General features: G+C 38.2%; 1 long non-coding RNA gene across 2 annotated transcripts in view; it reads right to left on the bottom strand.

Moving 5' to 3' along the window:
* The window catches only part of LOC309667184, a 383,463-nt gene that overhangs the window by 220,272 nt on the left and 144,787 nt on the right, over nucleotides 1-18,404 (bottom strand). For both annotated transcript variants that reach the window (XR_014267596.1, XR_014267597.1), the window contains one exon: nucleotides 9,476-9,655. This is a non-coding gene — a long non-coding RNA (uncharacterized lncRNA). The remainder of the gene's footprint in view (nucleotides 1-9,475; nucleotides 9,656-18,404) is intronic.

Consider the following 18,404-nt stretch of genomic DNA (forward strand, 5'->3'; position numbering starts at 1 on the left):
GGAAAACTGGACAGCTACATGTAAAAGAATGAAATTAGAACACTTCCTAACACCATACACAAAAATAAACTCAAAATGGATTAAAGACTTAAATGTAAGGCCAGACACTATAAAAACTCTTAGAGGAAAACATAGGCAGAACACTCTTTGACATAAATCACAGCAAGATCCTTTTCTCCTAGAGAAATGGAAATAAAAACAAAAATAAACAAATGGGACCTAATGAAACTTAAAAGCTTTTGCACAGCAAAGGAAACTATAACAAGACAAAAAGACAAGCCTCGGAATGGGAGAAAATATTTGCAAACGAAGCAACTGACAAAGGATTAATCTCCAAAATATACAAGCAGCTCATGCAGCTCAATATTAAAAAAACAAACAACCTAATACAAAAATGGGCAGAAGACCTAAATAGACATTTCTCCAAAGAAGATATACAGATTGCCAACAAACACATGAAAGGATGCTCAACATCACTAATCATTAGAGAAATGCAAATCAAAACTACAGTGAGGTATCACCTCACACCAGTCAGAATGGCCATCATCAAAAAATCTACAAACAATAAATGCTGGAGAGGGTGTGGAGAAAAGGGAACCCTCTTGCACTGTTGGTGGGAATGTAAACTGATACAGCCACTATGGAGAACAGTATGGAGGTTCCTTACAAAACTAAAAATAGAACTACCATATGCCCTAGCAATCCCACTACTGGGCATATACTCTGAGAAAACCATAATTGAGAAAGAGTCATGTACCACAATGTTCACTGCAGCTCTATTTACAATAGCCAGGACATGGAAGCAACCTAGGTGTCCATCGACAGATGAATGGATAAAGAAGATGTGGCACATATATACAATGGAATATTACTCAGCCATAAAAAGAAACGAAATTGAGTTATTTGCAGTGAGGTGGATGGACCTAGAGACTGTCATACAGAGTGAAGTAAGTCAGAAAGAGAAAAACAAATATTGTATGCTAACACATATATATGGAATCTAGAAAAAAAAAATTTAAATGGTTCTGAAGAACCTAGGGGCAGGACAGGAATAAAGACACAGATGTGGAGAATGGACTTGAGGACATAGGGAGGGGGAAGGGTAAGCTGGGACGAAGTGAGAGGGTAGCACTGACATATATACACTACCAAATGTAAAATAGATAGCTAGTGGGAAGCAGCCACATGGCACAGGGAGATCAGCTCGGTGCTTTGTGTCCACCTAGAGGGGTGGGATAGGGAGGTTGGGAGGGAGACACAAGAGGGAGGAGAAATGGGGATAAAAGTATATGTATAGCTGATTCACTCTGTTATACAGCAGAAACTAACACACCATTGTAAAGCAATTATACTCCAATAAAGATGTTAAAAAATTTTTTAATTAAAAAAATTAAAAAGAGTTAAATGTACACAAATCTAAAAAACTACACGTACAATATAGGAGTTAGGAATGTCTTTTTAATTAAAACTGCAAACCCCAAAGCTATGTAAGAATGTGAAGGCATATTTGAATATATGAAAATTAAAATTTTTGTGTATACAAAAAACTCCACAAATGAAGTCAATTATCAAAGGTTAAAAAAAAAAAGATGTTGCCTGATAGACATCTGTTGTGAACCTGCTTAATGAAAACATAAGGCAAATGTGTAACATATTAACCATTTATTGCTAATTTGTACATAGTTTACTTCCAAGGAGGAGTTAAGGGAGAGGTATGTTAATTATTGGTATAAAATGTAGGTATATAAAATTTGAAGGTATTTACAATTTATTTCGTAATATTTAAAATATGCCTGTCACTCTTAATACTATGAGATCATAGATGAATTTTAGATGACGGTATGCCCTGTCCTTGTCCAGATTATCCCAAATTCCATGTTAGTAACCTCTTAAATATTTATATGTCATGTCTAAGTTTGGCAATGTGGTAAGTGCAAGATTAACTGAATGTACTACAAGAATATTTTCTAGAGTTTAACATCCTATAGCTTTACAGCCAAAAATAAGGTAGGCTATATTTGTTGGCATATTCTGGGACAAATCAAGTGTTCCTCCAAATAGATTCAAAGCTATTTCTTGATAAGGAAGTTAATCATGTTCACCAACCAGTCCTGTGGACCCTGTTTTGCAGAGATGGATTCATCTGGTAAGAATGAAGATTTCTCAGTGAAATACGCTCTCTCTATCTGATTGTTTGGTCTACAAAATATATGGGTCTTTTTCAGTAGGCACCTCAGAACACCAGTGCTCCAATAACACCTGAGAAAGACGAACCTTTATTGTTTAGTACCAGGTCCTCTTCAAAGCCAGCAACACAGAAGGAAAAGAATATAAAGAACTATCCATCCATTTCTCTAGAACTATCTTCATACCAGGTAGGTTACTATTAAGCTCTACACATGGTAGTCTCTAGGACTGATCCCCATAAGAAACATCTTCAACAAATTACATTTTAATGTTATGCTCTCAGTTTTTGTCTAATATAAGAAATGGCCACGTGAAAGAAGTTTCTAAATTTTCTATATACCATTAGAAAAAGCTTTATTTTGTCCACTGTATTTCAAAAATATTAACTTCACTGTCCCTATAAAAGGATCCATTTCTATTAAAGTTTACTATTAGGAAGAAGTTTGTGTCTAGAAGAAATATGTAATCTATCAGGGTATTCTTTCTTTCTTGCCTTATAGATTTTCCCTGGTTCCTGGAACCTCCTCAAACCTCGGGCTCCGTCCTGATAGAACGCACCAGGCTGGGCATCTTGAACATATCTTAGACCCTTCACTCCTCAAAATATCACCTGTGGACAGTTCTAAAGCCCCTTTTTCCTTTACCTCATTTTCTTCTTCCTCTTCTGCAAAGCACTAGTTACCAAAGAAAGTAGGCAGCACCAAAAAATGAGGGAAAACAATTAAATCCATGTTTAAAATTAAAAATAAAAGCAGACCATGCTGAATCAAACTGTTTCTGTTGGGTAGTTTTGCGGTAAACCCAAAGGGTCATGATATATTAAAAATCAGTATTCAGGTAAAAATCCCAAGACAAATATTGCATATCATACTGCTATTTACGAAGAACAAGTGACCTATTTCATCTAAATTGGAAAGAGAAAAAGACTAAACATTTGGGTGAATATTTTAACAATATTGATTCTGCTTTGGTCAGTGGAAGCTAACAAGTGAGTCTGCTATTTTTGAATAGAAAATCTGTTTTTTCTTATTCCCACTTAATAAACACTGAATGACTTTTTAGATCTCAGTATGAAAGGACATCAAATTACTAGCCTGACCAGAAGGCTCAAATGTCTCTGTTCAGCCCTGCTTGACCCATATTCAAACACTTACCCTTCAGAAGTGGAATGGGACTGGGGAATCCTTCAGCTCCCCTGAAGTTAGAGTAGACCACTAGGGATCTTGTCACACTTAATGCAGGACCCACCGTCGATCGGGTAGTGCTGGTAAGAGGTAGCCACAGCTCTGTATCGGGCCTTATGATCTCATGGTGGTTCATAAACTATGAATAGATGCCCAGGACTCCATTTGCCCAAAGCATGCTGGCAAAATGAGCAGTGCCAACTCTTCCAGCCTGCACCTCCTGGAGACCAGTTAAAGGAGTATCTTCCATAGACATGGGAGAACTGGGGAAAGAAGTAACAACCTCAGCAGCCTAAGGCCCTCCTCCATCTCCCACCACATCAACTTTGAGCCCAAAATATTTTAAATGTGTCCTATATCATCTGTTCAAGCTTCTGTCCAAAAAGACTCATCTGTACACACACACACACACACACGCACACACACGCACAACATTTCATTTTTGAATGAAAAAATAGAAAGAGACAAAGTAGTAGAGTAGAATGGACTCTGAAATAGAAGAAAATTGGTTCTTGTCCTGGTTTTGCCACCAATGAAGCCATTGAAACTCTATGAGCCCCAGTGTCCCCTCCTACATAACAGAAAAGTAATCTTTAAGATCCCTTGAGGGCTAATAATCTAGAATCAGTGTAAAATGACACTGCCTATGAAAAGGACAGATGAGGAAGAGAAAAGAGTAAAAAGATCAGGACTGGGCATCTGGCCTGCATAACCCAAGTTCCTGTTGACCTCTGGCCTTCAGCTGCTCATCGTGGCTAAACCCAAAGCCTTTGGTCATTCAGGACCACCACCTTCTGCAGTCATTTACTTCTTTGGATTCAAGTTTTCACTCTAAGGATTCCTCTTAATTTTTTGCTGTCTCAGACATGCATTCAAATTACATTTTGTATATTTTTATCCAGTGTTTACAGCACTTTATAGTTGAAGAGTTTTTCAAGCTGTTTCATTATATTGCCAGAATTAGAAGTTATTGTTCACTTTCTTAAAATATTTATTCAGTGGTTATGGTTATAAAATCATAGGAAACAATCCAATGGACAGCAACCAAGTCAATTCATCTCTGTAGCACAGTAATCCAGACATTTGCAACATCAAGGTTGAAAAAATAATTGTCCTGGGCTTCCCTGGTGGCGCAGTGGTTAAGAATCTGCCTGCCAATGCAGGGGACACGGGTTCGAGCCCTGGTCTGGGAAGATCCCACATGCCGCGGAGCAGCTAAGCCCGTGAGCCACAACTACTGAGCCTGCGCGTCTGGAGCCTGTGCTCCGCAACAAGAGAGGCCGCGATAGTGAGAAGCCCGCGCACCGCGATGAAGAGTGGCCCCCGCTTGCCGCAACTAGAGAAAGCCCTCGCACAGAAACGAAAACCCAACACAGCCATAAATAAATAAATTAATTTTAAAAAAATAATAATAATAATTGTCCAATGTCAAGGGATAAATCTGAGCACATCTACCCTGGTACTTAAGTCCATATACATTTAGTACTTAGTACTACTTAACATCTATCTGAGATATTTAATTTAAGCTATAGTGATAATCTAGCCAAAAAGAATTAATCAGATTTTTCACCAAAATTGACACTTAGAATTTAATTTTAACAGATGAGCAAAATTAATTTGTTCAGCTGAAAGCACAAAGGAGGCTTCAACAGTATTACACATCAAGGGTGGGGACCAAACCCTGCCTTGGCCAGGTCAGCTCTTCTCGCCCCAGGTTCCTGGAAGAGCTACCACGTAAGGTCACGGCTCATGGAAAATCCACTTGCCACCGTCTGGTTAGCTGGGGGCACAGGCCTTCCAGCACAGGCATCTGTGATAAATCTAGACTGCAGCGCCTAGCCTAGGCCTTGAGTCAGAGCAGAGCCTCTCTGTCGCTATTAAATCTCAGTATTCTCACCAAGCACAGCCTGAAACAACGAAAATTCCCAAGCACCTAAGTGCTTTTGTGAGAGGGGAAAAAAGCACAATAGTAAGGCCCAAAGGAGTCCATGATTCATCTTAAGTATCCTCTCAGGCCTGGAGGCAAGAAGAAAAGAAGGGAGACATCCCTTTCAATACTTTCAATACTGTTTGCCTGGCTCCCCTACTAAATGCAGCCCAATCAGAGTCCTGAAATCTGGTCAGTGTATCACTTCCTTTGGGGGATATGAAGAAATAGAAAAGAGGTAAAAGGAAGGAGGGACTTCCTGCCATTCACATATCCAAATGTTTTATTCAATTCCCCTTGAAACAGAAACCTACTGTCCTGGCATTCAGAAAAAACATGCCATTGTGTTAAATATATATATATATATATATATATATATATATATATATATATATATATATATATATGGTTTTATATATAAACACTGTCATATACACAAAAATTGTGTGTTTATATATATGCATATATATAAAAAGATTTATAACAAAGGCAACATTTTGCTAAATGGGCTGATTCTTAAAATGATAAGAATCTGTATATATATCTCTTCTACAAGTTTTTGTGAGGAACCATTTTATACATACCCATATAAACAAACCATATAAGCAAAACATCATTGGAGCTAAAAATGCAGAAATGGCATTATACAGATAGTACATCAGACTCACTAAAATAAGATACAACGTGTAAACCACTTTGAGTTTCTGTAAAAGAAATATAATACTGAAATAAACAATATCAAAAATAAGATGAAAAATGATTTGAAATTTGAAATAAGATTGTCAGATTAAAAAATGTGCATTTTTGAATAATCTTGTGTCTAGTTGTTAAAAGTAATGTATTATATGGCAATTTGGAACATGTTTCTAACCAAATGAAGTTCTATTTATAGGTAGTCAGGTTCATGTGCATGCATGTATTTTAATATTTTAGAATAATACTGTCCTTTCTGGTAACACTAGAAATAAAAATACTGAAATTATTCCATGAAACAAATGCCTTCTCTTAGAACTTGCCTTTGTAACAGGGCACTGATTCATGATCTGACACCTTCAATTTATTTTGAAAGAAGATAATAAAAACTACTACTTATTAAACATCTGACGTGTTCTAAGCACTTTATATACTTTTTAAAAATAGCTCTATTAGGGCTTCCCTGGTGGCGCAGTGGTTGAGAATCTGCCTGCCGATGCAGGGGACACGGGTTCGAGCCCGGGTCGGGGAAGATCCCACATGCCACGGAGCAGCTGGGCCCGTGAGCCACAACTACTGAGCCTGCGCGTCTGGAGCCTGTGCTCCGCAACAAGAGAGGCCGCGATAGTGAGAGGCCCGCGCACCGCGATGAAGAGTGGCCCCCACTTGCTGCAACTAGAGAAAGCCCTCGCACAGAAACGAAGACCCAACACAGCCAAAAATAAACAATAAATTTATTTTTAAAAAATATATATATATATATATATATTTTTTAAAAATAGCTCTATTCGATGGGTAGAATCATCCACATTTTACGGAAGAGGAGACAGAGGTTCAGAGAAGTACCTAATGCAGCATCCCCAATGGGAGCTGGGATTGGAGCCAGTCTGTGTCACTACAGTCATGTGACGACTTGGCTCTACCCCAGTCACCTGTTAATACTGTTTCATGAAGTTGCAGTGACTCCCCTGAGTTGCCTTGGAGGAAAAGACGCAAAATTTCTGAGCAGGCAATGCCCAAGCTGCCCCATCCCGGCATCAATTCAAGCAGCCTTCAAAGAATATTGAGCCCCAGTGCCCTGCACACCCCATTCTGACCTGAGCGTTCCCAAACCCAAGGCCTGACCTGCAGTCAGAGGTCGCTATGGCTCCTCCACCCACACCCGCTTCATCCATTCATTCCTTAAACAAACATTTGTGAACTCATGTGTGTGCCAAGCACTGCTAAGCAAGGAAATTTAAAAATAAGTAAGACAATAAGGTTAAGCTGTTTGTTTGAGATTTTTCTTATTTCCTGAGCTAAGTTTGTATTGCTATAAACTTCCCTCTTAGAACTGCTTTGCAGCATTCCATAGGTTTTGAATTGTCGTGTTTTCCTTCAAAAAGAATACAAATAACAAATGTTGGTAAGGATGTAGAGAAAAGGGAACCCTCGTACACTGTTGGTGGGAATGTAAATTGGTGCAGCCACTATGGGAAACAGTATGGAGGTTCCTCAAAAAATTAAACATAGAACTACCATATGACCCAGCAATTCCACTCCTGGGTATATATCGGAAAGAAACAAAAACACTAATTTGAAAAGATACATACACTCCAATGTTCATAGCAGCATTAATTACAATTGCCAAGATATGGAAGCAACCTAAATGTCCATCAACAGATGAATGGATAAAGAAGCTGAGGTATATATACATATAATGGAATACCACTCAGCTATAAAAAAGAAGAAAATCTTGCCATTTGCAACAATATGGATAGACTTGGAGGGTATTATGCTAAGTGAAATAAGTCAGACAAAGACAAATACTGTATAATATCGCCTATATGTGGAATCTAAAAAATACAACAAACTAGTGAATATAACAAAAATAGAAACAGACTCACAGATATAGAGAACAAACTAGTGGTTCTAGTTTGGGAAGGAGGAGAGGGAAGAAGGGAGGGACGATACAGGGGTAAGACAATATAGGGTAGGGGATTAAGGGATACAAACTATTATGTATAAAATAAACTACAAGGATATATTGTACAATATAGAGAATATAGCCAATATTCTCTAATAAATATAATTGGAGTATAACCTTTAAAAATTGTGAATCACTATATTGAACACCTGTAGCTTATACAATATTGTACATCAACTATACTTCAATTTAAAAGAATAAGTAAAACATAGACAGCCCTTCAAACATTTATATGCACTCAGACCAGGAATCTGAAACTCAAGTGCCTTTGAAGTCCAGGTAGATAATAAAAATGATTGAAGCCGGCCAGATATAAGCAGTAAGGAGTGCTGAAACATGGGGTGATAAGGCACCCCAGAAATTAAACACTACAAGAAGCTGCTACCACCCATCTGACTGAGAGCAAAGGGAGGCGGTGTTACTAGAGCCCCAGAGCCTGGACCTGGGGGTGGGAGCTGGACCTGCAATGAGGGACGCCAGCAGTGCCTGGAACTACAAAGGAGACAAAACCAATAGCTTTTTCTCTCCCACCTCCCTCAACTTCCTCCCATTGGCCAAGCCTTACCAGAAGCCAGTGATCAAGGAAGTCTGAGCAGGTGGGCCCTGGGACACAGAGCAGAGCTGGGGAAGGGCACGGGATGGCTGTGACCACACACAGGCCAGTGACCCACACAGTCCAGACTCACTGTAGGATTCTTGATTCCCAGACCCTGCAAGCGCTCCTTGTCCTGCCGTGCGATCAATTTCCCTACCTACATCCCGACACCCAGCCTTGTACTGCCTTTGTTTGCTGCAGATGTCATATCTTAATGACTCCTTGTTCCAATCATAAAACCCTCCTTTGTTTGACCCGCTTCACTCTGCGGAACTCACATGGCTCCAAACCCCAGCTCCGCCTTGCCATCTACTCCCAGAAGGCCCTCCTTCTCGGTAAGCCATGCCTACGAGTTTTTCAATCAAGTTTTAAATTGTTGGCCATGGCGACTGTCACAGCTCCATGCTAGTTCTCAGCATGCCGCCAGCAGGCATCGCTCAGAGGCTGACATCTTGGTAATATTCTTAAGTAACTGAAAAAAAATTAATGCTTCCTCTCTCTAACCATGGCATAGTAAGGGAAAAAAACAGTGGCACAATACAACCATTTGCATTTAATGAATAATTTATTTACTTTTGAAACTAGATTAGAATCTGGACTGCAATAAATCTACTAATTACACATGAAAATAAGGCTCATTCACTTCTTCAAAATTGTTCCAAACTGCTTAGCACAATTTGCATCTGAACTTTGACCTTTGATCTTACATTGAATAGCACTGATGGATCCTCCAAGCAAGAAATATCACATTATTTTACATTAATAAACGCAAAACCAAGAAGGAAAATGTGGACATTACATTTTTTCAAAGTCTATTGAATCAGAAATCAAAAAGCTTATTAACAAGTATTTTCAAATTTCACACATGAAAATGCTACCATCCAATATCTTTTTATAAGGAAGAAAATGTGTTTTTTTCTTACCTTGAGGAATACGAAATCAATTCCTTCTTAATTGTCCCTTTCATGGGATGTTCACTTCCTAACAACAGCACTCCAAGCATAGCCCACTTCTTCAAACTCCAATTTTATAGCTTTCCAATTTTTAATTACTTTTGGGTTTGTTGAAATAAAAACTGCTTCACAGGTGCACTGCAATTGTGCCTAGTAGAAAAAGAACATGGACAGAATTATCAGACTGCATATGTCATCAACAAAATTTGCAGCTCATTGACAACTGAGAAAAACTGAAACTGAGGCAGTCACCTACAAATTTAAGAAATTAGTATTAAGTGACTTCTTGCATTTATAGGTCTTAGCTGATATTTTTGGAAGCTCACTCTTAGAAGATAATTATTCAATGGCATTTAGATTCCTTAATAAACTCGTGATTATGGTGTTTGGAACTCCAATGGTATAACTACAAATTAAATATAAGTTCCCTTGATATCACACATATTTTAATACATAATAGTTCAATGAGATAACATAGTAAAAATGCTTCAGTTTGTTCCAATGAAGGCAAATCCACCAAATGTATTGATTTTTCTCCCTGAGTTAGAAGGATGTTAGTCATCCTTCTAGCACTTCTGCAGTCCCTCTGAGGAACAAAGGTTTTCTCGGTGAGAGACCTGTTACATGTCATCGTGTGCCCTACCTGTTGGGAAGACATTCACCCTACTCTGAATCATCCAAGAGAGCATTGCTCCAAGTGCATTCTGCAGAACCCTGGTGCCTCAGGATGTTAACAGTTATTTTACTTATCCTCATACATGCACACATAAAGGAGTGTAGACAAATAATTTTGAGAAATGCTGGATCAAATAAAGCTACAATGGATTTTTTTTTTTTGCTGCAGGACTGCTCAGAGAATTTAATATGCTAATGTGTACTATGAGTGTTCACCAATAGAATATAATCAGCTTTGTTAATCATTAAGAACATGTAAACATAGACCTTTTATCACAAAGCAGCTCTTAGGACTAATGTGCTATGGAAACATACTTTGGCAAATGATGCTCTAAGGCCTTCTTCGAGGAAGATCTGCTCCATAATGCAGGAGAAAGATGCTCACACAAAAATAATGGAAGCCAACCAAGAGACACACCAAGCACAGGGAAGCATGAGAAGCATGATCAGGCCCGGAAGTAAACAGGGGCACATTAGGAATATTGAATAAGAGTTACCATTTATTTACTCCCTCCTACATGCTCAGTATTTTGTGTTATCCCTTTTTTTTAAATTGAGGTATAATGACATATAACATTCTGTTAGTTTCAGGTGTATAACATAATGATTCAATATTTGTATACATTGCAAAACGATCACCACAATACATCACCATGTGTTACAGAATTTTTTTTCCTCGTGATGAGAACTTTTTAGATCTACCCTCTTAGTGACTTTCAAATACACAATATAGTATTATTAACTATAGTCATAGTCACCGCGCTGTCCATTACATTCCCGTGACTTGTTTATTTTATAACTGGAAGTGTGTACTTTTTGACCCCCTTCACCCATCTCGCCCACCCTGTGTGTTATCCTAATCAATACTTTCAACGACACTTTAGTGTAAATCACATCTCCATTTTAAAGATAAGAAAACTAGAGTTTAGAAAGATTAAGTGGATTGCCCAAAATTACACAGCTCTCAGGTGGCACCTGGAAATCAACACTACTGTGTGAATGGACTCCAGTATGCCTTCTCCTCTGTGCTACACTGCCAGCCAGCAAATCATAGGAGGCAGAATGAAGTAGTAAGTGGTGGTAAAGAAGCAAAAAGAAAGACCACTTGCCGTACAGATGTACTTCCCAGAGTCTGCTGCCCTGAGGAAAAGTTGATTTCTCAAAAACAAATGTAAATTGCTTATGGTGGAAGCTGTTTTCAAGGCTGCCCTTTAGGGCTGTGCCTCACAGTGGCTGCAGGGACGTGAACTGAGGTCACTGAGACCTCTTCGTCACAGCCATAGGCTACGCGATACCCTGGTCAGATCCTACGCCAGTCAACCTCACAGGATGCAGCTGGCTGGGATAGTCCAGTGGTGTGCTGAAACTGGCCCTTTCTTGCTCACAGAAGCCTTTTTTTTTTTTTTTTCTGTTTTAAAATTTAGAACTTATTTTAAAAAAGAAAAAGTTTAAAGACAGACTATTATATTAAACCTAAAACAAAAATTTTAACCAGCATTACTAAGTATTACTAAGTTCTCACTTGAATCAGAGAAGACATTTCTTTTCAAGTATTTTCTATCTTTGTGCACTGAAAGGTCATATCATAATTGCTAAACAACAAGCTTATGAAATATACTATCCAAAATAAGATTTTAGTTCTATAAATCTTTTTTCTAAGTAGTTTTTAAATATTTGTATTTAAATATTTTTATTTATAATGAAAAATGCTCTTCACATAGTTCAAAGGATAAATTATGTGTGTCAGAAATTCTGACCAAGAAAACTCTAATTCAGATATGTATAAAATGGAAAGAATGACTTAATAACTTGATGTTGCAAGGTTAAAATTCTCTGTAATTTGAAACATAGGAAATTGCGATTCTTCAGTCACAGGACATGTCGGGCAAACACTAATTTCTGGGGAGTTGCTTTATTAAATATTTTCTTTCACTTTAATCTACGACATGGTTACCTATAACTCTATGAAATTTGAGGGCGTAAGAACTCAGCAGCAGAGCTATTGTTCACTTATCTGCAGTTTTGAACATGAAACATGATTTCCAATTTGTATATGCCATCCTTTATATTGTTAAGTTTTCAGTTCTTTAGCTTTATTTAACTGAATTTTTTTTTAATTTTATTTATTCATTTATTTATTTATGGCTGTGCTGGGTCTTCGTTTCTGTGCGAGGGCTTTCTCCAGTTGCGGCAAGCGGGGGCCACTCTTCATCGCGGTGCGCGGGCCTCTCACTATCGCGGCCTCTCTTGTTGCGGAGCACAGGCTCCAGACACGCAGGCTCAGTAACTGTGGCTCACGGGCCCAGTTGCTCCGCGGCATGTGGGATCCTCCCAGACCAGGGCCCGAACCCGTGTGCCCTGCATTGGCAGGCAGATTCTCAACCACTGCGCCATCAGGGAAGCCCATATTTAACTGAATTTTAATTTAATTTATATAATTGAAAAATAATATTGTAAGACATTTAAAGTGAATGGTTGATATACATTGTCGAAGAATTCCCCCCATCGAGTTAATTAACATACCCATCACCTCACATATTTGCCTTTTTCCGTGTGTGTGAGAACATTTACGTTCTACTCTCTTAGCAAATTTCAGTTATAAAATACAGTGTTCTCAGCTATAGTCAGCATGTTATACGTTAGATCCTCAGACCTTATTCCTCTTCTAACTGACAGTTTGCACCCTTTAACCAACCTCTCCCTATTTGCTCCACCCCTACAGCCTCTGGAAACCACTTTCTACTCTGTTTCTGAGTTTGACTTTGTTAGATTCCACGTATAAGTGATACTATGCAGTTATCTGTCTGGTTTATTTCACTTAGCATAATGCCCTCCAGGTTCATCCATGTTGTTGCAAATGACTGGACTTCCTTCTTTATAAGGCTGAATAATATTCCATTGCATATATTCCACATTTTTCTTGACCCATTCATCCATTGATGGATACTTTAGGTTGTTTTGATGTCTTGGCTATTGTGAATAATGCTGCAATGAACATAAGAGTACAGATACTCTTCAAGATAATGGTTTCATTTCCTTTGGATATAAACTCAGAGATGGAATTGCTGGATTGTAGGGTAGTTCTATTTTTAATTTCTTGAGGAACCTCCATACTGTTTTCCATAGCGTCTCCACCAGTTTACGTTCCCACTAACAGCATACAAGTGTTCTCTTTTCTCTACATCCTCACTAACACTTATCTCCTATCTTTTTAATAACAGACATCCTAACAGGTATGAGGTGATAGCTCATTATGGTTCTGATTTGCATCTCCCTGATGATTAGTGATGTTGAGCATTTTTTCATGTACCTGTTGGCCATTTGTATGTCTTCTTTGGAAAAGTGTCTATTCCAGAATTTTGTCCATTTTTTAATTGGGTTATTTAGTTTTTTGCTATTGAAGTATTCCATGGTCTCAACCTCTTCAGCATGACTGAGTATCCACAATGGCTTGCTGACCTATACATATGCACCTTGATTTCCTGAGTCATACATTCAATCAGCTCTCTATATTCCTTCATAATTCCCCACTCCTTAAGTGTGGGCTGTGTAAAGGGTCTTCTCTCCAAGGAATGTAGTATGGAAAGGAAGGAAAGTATAGTTTAATACTGGAGAAACCTGGTGAACACTATTGCAAGCCATGTGATCAAGGTCAACATTAACACAGATAAGTCATATAGACAGCCTTGATTCAATGTGATGAAAACGGCCTTCTTCCCAAAACACATAACCCCAGTCGACATGAAAAAAAATCAGACAAATCCCAATTTAGGGACATTCTACAAAATACCTGACCAATGCTTCTCAAAACTGTCAAAGCCAAAGCCATCAAAAACAAGAAAAGTCTTAGACACTGTCACAGTCCAGAGGAGCCTGAGGAGATGTGACAGCTAAATGTAGTGTGGTGCCCTGGATGGGATCCTGGACCAGAAAAAGGGCAGTGGGTAGAAACTAAGGAAATCTAAATAAAATATAGACTTTAGTTAATAATAATATATCAATTTTGGCAAACACACCATATGAATACAAAACGTTAATAATAAGGGAAGCGGGGCATGGGTTGTATAAGAACATTGTGTACTTAACTTTGTAATTTTTCTCTAAGTTTAATACTGTCCTAAAACTAAAAGTTGGTTAAAAACAAAAACAGAAAAGCAAAGGGCACAAAACCTCCATGTATGAGTAAATACATTCGACGTACTTGTATGGGTTCAGATGGAGAGCAACGTTTTTATTTATTAAATAACATATGCAAACAGTAAAAAAACACTTTTTTTTCAAATATTACCAGAAGTTTAAAAATGAAAACTAAAAATAGAAAGTAAACAAATTAAAAACGCTGTAGTAAAGAATTGAGACACCAAAAAGGTTTTTTTTTTAACATCTTTATTGGAGTATAATTGCTTTACAATGGTGTGTTAGTTTCTGCTTTATAACAAAGTGAATCAGCTATACATATACATATATCCCCACATCTCCTCCCTCTTGCGTCTCCCTCCCACCCTCCCTATCCCACCCCTCTATAGATGGTCACAAAGCACCGAGCTGATCTCCCTGTGCTATGCGGCTGCTTCCCACTAGCTATCTATTTTACATTTGGTAGTATATATAAGTCCATGCCACTCTCTCACCTTGTCCCAGCTTACCCTTCCCCCTCCCTCTGTCCTCAAGTCCATCTCTACATCTGCGTCTTTATTCCTGTCCTGCCCCTAGGTTCTTCTGAACCTTTTTTTTTTTTTTTTTTAGATTCTATATATATGTGTTAGCATATGGTATTTGTTTTTCTCTTTCTGACTTACTTCACTCTGTATGACAGTCTCTAGGTCCATCCACCTCACTACAGATAACTCAAATTCGTTTCTTTATATGGCTTAGTAATATTCCATTGTATATATGTCCCACATCTTCTTTATCCATTCATCTGTCGATGGACACTTAGGTTGCTTCCATGTCCTGGCTATTGTAAATAGAGCTGCAATGAACATCGTGGTACATGACTCTTTTTGAATTATGGTTTTCTCAGGGTATATGCCCAGTAGTGGGATTGCCGAGTCGTATGGTAGTTCTATTTTTAGTTGAAAAGGTTGTTTTTTAAAAAAATAAGTTTTTATCCATAGAAAGTACTTTATGCTATTTTAGAAAATTTGTGAAGTGTAGTAATGCATAAGAAAAAGGTCACCTGTTCTCTCAATTAAAAGGTGAGAAAAAAACCAATGATATTCATGAGAATGAACTTTTAACACAATAAATTATTTTTAGTTTTTTCTCTAAAAAATAAGGTTTTTCCATAATAGAATGATGTTATTTTAGAAAAAAAATGTAAATGCAAAAATGTAGAAGAAAAAACATTCAGAAGAATGTTCAGAAGAAAACCAATTCTTTTATTGTAAAAATTACTTTGTAATGTTTGATTCCTGATTGGAAAATACATGCAGAAAATACTGAAAAGTATACAGCATGAAGAATAGGGACTTCCCTGGTGGCACAGTGATTAAGAATCCACCTGCCAATGCAGGGGACACGGGTTCGAGCCCTGGTCCGGCAAGATCCCACATGCCACGGAGCAGCTAAGCCTGTGCGCCACAACTACTGAGCCTGTGCTCTAGAGCCCGTGCTCTGCAACAAAAGAAGCTACCACATTGAGAAGCCTGCGCACCACGACGACGAGTAGCTCCCGATCGCCGCAACTACAGAAAGCCCACGCACAGCAACAAAGACCCAACACAGCCAAAAATTAATTAATTAATTAATTAAAATAAATAAATAAAATAAAATAAATCCAGGACTTTAAAAAAAAAAAGCATAAAATGACTGATATTCTCATGAGCTTCTGAGAAGCTTCCTTTTCCCCTGTATTTGAGTGTACATGTGTTAGAATGTGTGTCATGTGTGCCAAACTACACACATATACATTGTGATGCAGGAAAATGTATATGATCAAATGTTAGGTAAAGAAAGCACAATGCAATAGTGTATTTACAGTCAAAATCTCAACTAAATAGATGAGGTTATATATCTTGAAATTATATTGACTACTTTGTTTGTACTATGCTTGATTTACTTAATTTTAAATGCTTCCACTTATACATGTCATCAAATGTTACTCATCATAAAAAAAAAAGTTAAAGGGGGCTCTTCATGAAGTATGGAGGATTGAAAATAAAATGGCACCTCTATCCCTCCATTCTAATCTTTGGTCCCCAGGGCAGGGCACCCTCAGAGTCCAGACATCTCTCTCCCCAACTGGTAAAAGGCTGAGGGGTTGGGTTGAACCCCAAGGCATGAACCACAACAGCAATCTCCCCCGACATGAGCACTCAGTCCTTTTCTAGGGTTCCTTCTCCTTCCTCACAGTACATCAGAGAAGGGCAAACTCTCTAAGCTCCACACATGTCATAATGGAAGCTGGCTTTTCATTGGTACATTGACTTCTAAGACCCACTCAGAAAAATAGGAGTTTGATTAATATTATTAGCTCAACTGCTTTATTTTACTTAGGGAGGCAAAGTTTAAATAATACTAGGACTCAAAATATTTTATGTGACCAGGTTATGATAACCAGTACAAAATTACCTCTGACTCATTTTTTTCAAAACAGTACATTCTAAACCAAGCAAATTCAGTGGGACTTTTAATTTTTATCCTGAGAAAAAAAGATAAGTCATCTTTTTTAGAAAATTCCCCCTATGTTACAATTTTCCAGGAGTCCCTTCCTTTGCTTGTGTTGTATCAAGAGTATCTCAGTTCTGAATGGATTGCCTTATATGTTCCAGAAATTCCTCAACATTTCTTCTCTGACATTTCTTCTCTTCCTATGGTCATTCCTGTGATAGGTTTGTTTCAGTCATATATTTTTTCTGTCATTTCAAAGGTAATGTGGGGAGAGAAGAGGTCGGTGCTGATGCCATCTGCTGATTTGGGAGTAGTTGCTCTTTATTTAGAGAGAACTCTGGCAGCAGTGAAGAGAATGAATGTAAGACTGAAGACCAGGAAACAGAGGCTACTGTGGTCATCAAGATTAGAAATGGTGGAAGCCAGAATCAGACCCACATCAGTGCGATGGAAAGGAGGGAATATATTGATCCCTTTTCTTTTTTTTTTTTTTGAGGAAATTTACTGTGTTGGTAGAAAGACAAAACACAACCTGACTTTCTCAGGCTTTATCAGCCTATTATATAGGTCATATAAAGAGCATGCAGAGTAACATCTCAAATTTCACTAGTTTCCCCACCTGTTAAAACAGGACCCCAGCCCTGGATAAGGTACCTGTTTGTTATTTAAGAGGTTGCCTGTTGGACTCCACTGCTCCAATGAACACCTCCAGGGATAAAGTCCTCAAAGAACCACACAGTGGTTTGAAATAACGCCCAAGCTATAATCAAGCTGAAGCCCTTGACAACTGAACCTTTCTTATTGGGTCAAGCTCAGTATCTCCTTTTTCTTCAGATGAGGTCTCACCCAAAAGAACTTCAGTTCTCATGTAAATAGACCTCTGGTATAATCATATCTACCCCCCAGTCTCCATGGGATTTACATGGACACAACTGAACCCCATTTGAATTCAAACTGTGACCTCCCTGCTCACCACCCCAATGATACCCCAAACATTTAAAATAATAAAGTAGCAATTTGTGAAATTCTGAAAGTATAATAGCGACAACAATTAATATATGTATTCACAGCTAAGAAGATTACTATAGTTAAGGAGAAACTGTCTGACAAATGAGAATCATAATGGATCCTTGAAGGTCTTTGAGTGGCTAGAGACCCAGAGTGGCTAAAAGTAGGAGGAGTTCCAGGAAAATTGATCAGCAGGAAGAAAGCTGTAGCGGCAGGACTATGTTCACACATCTAATGAATATGTGCAGGCACTATGCCAAAACTTGGGGATAGACCGATGATTAAGGTAGGGCTCTGCCCTCTGGTAGCTTAAAGCCTAGCTTAGATAAAAAGGTCTATACATAGTCTTTACAACTGTTAAATGCAGCAAAGGCTGTACTCGCCACATTTAACAGAGTGTTAATATTCAAACAGAGGAGGAAGTGACAGAAAGCTTTAAGAAGGAGGTGATATTAGAGTTGGACCTAGAGGAATGGGTAGCATTATGTCAGGTACAAATAGGAAAAAGGAAATCCCAAGCGGAGGAATCAGTACAAGCAAATATATAGGGTGTGTTCCAGAAATTATACCTATTGCTTAGCTGGACCAGGAACATGGTAGGAGA

This window comes from Balaenoptera physalus (assembly GCF_965194825.1).
Source record: "Balaenoptera physalus genome assembly, chromosome: 9".
NCBI lineage: Eukaryota > Metazoa > Chordata > Mammalia > Artiodactyla > Balaenopteridae > Balaenoptera > Balaenoptera physalus.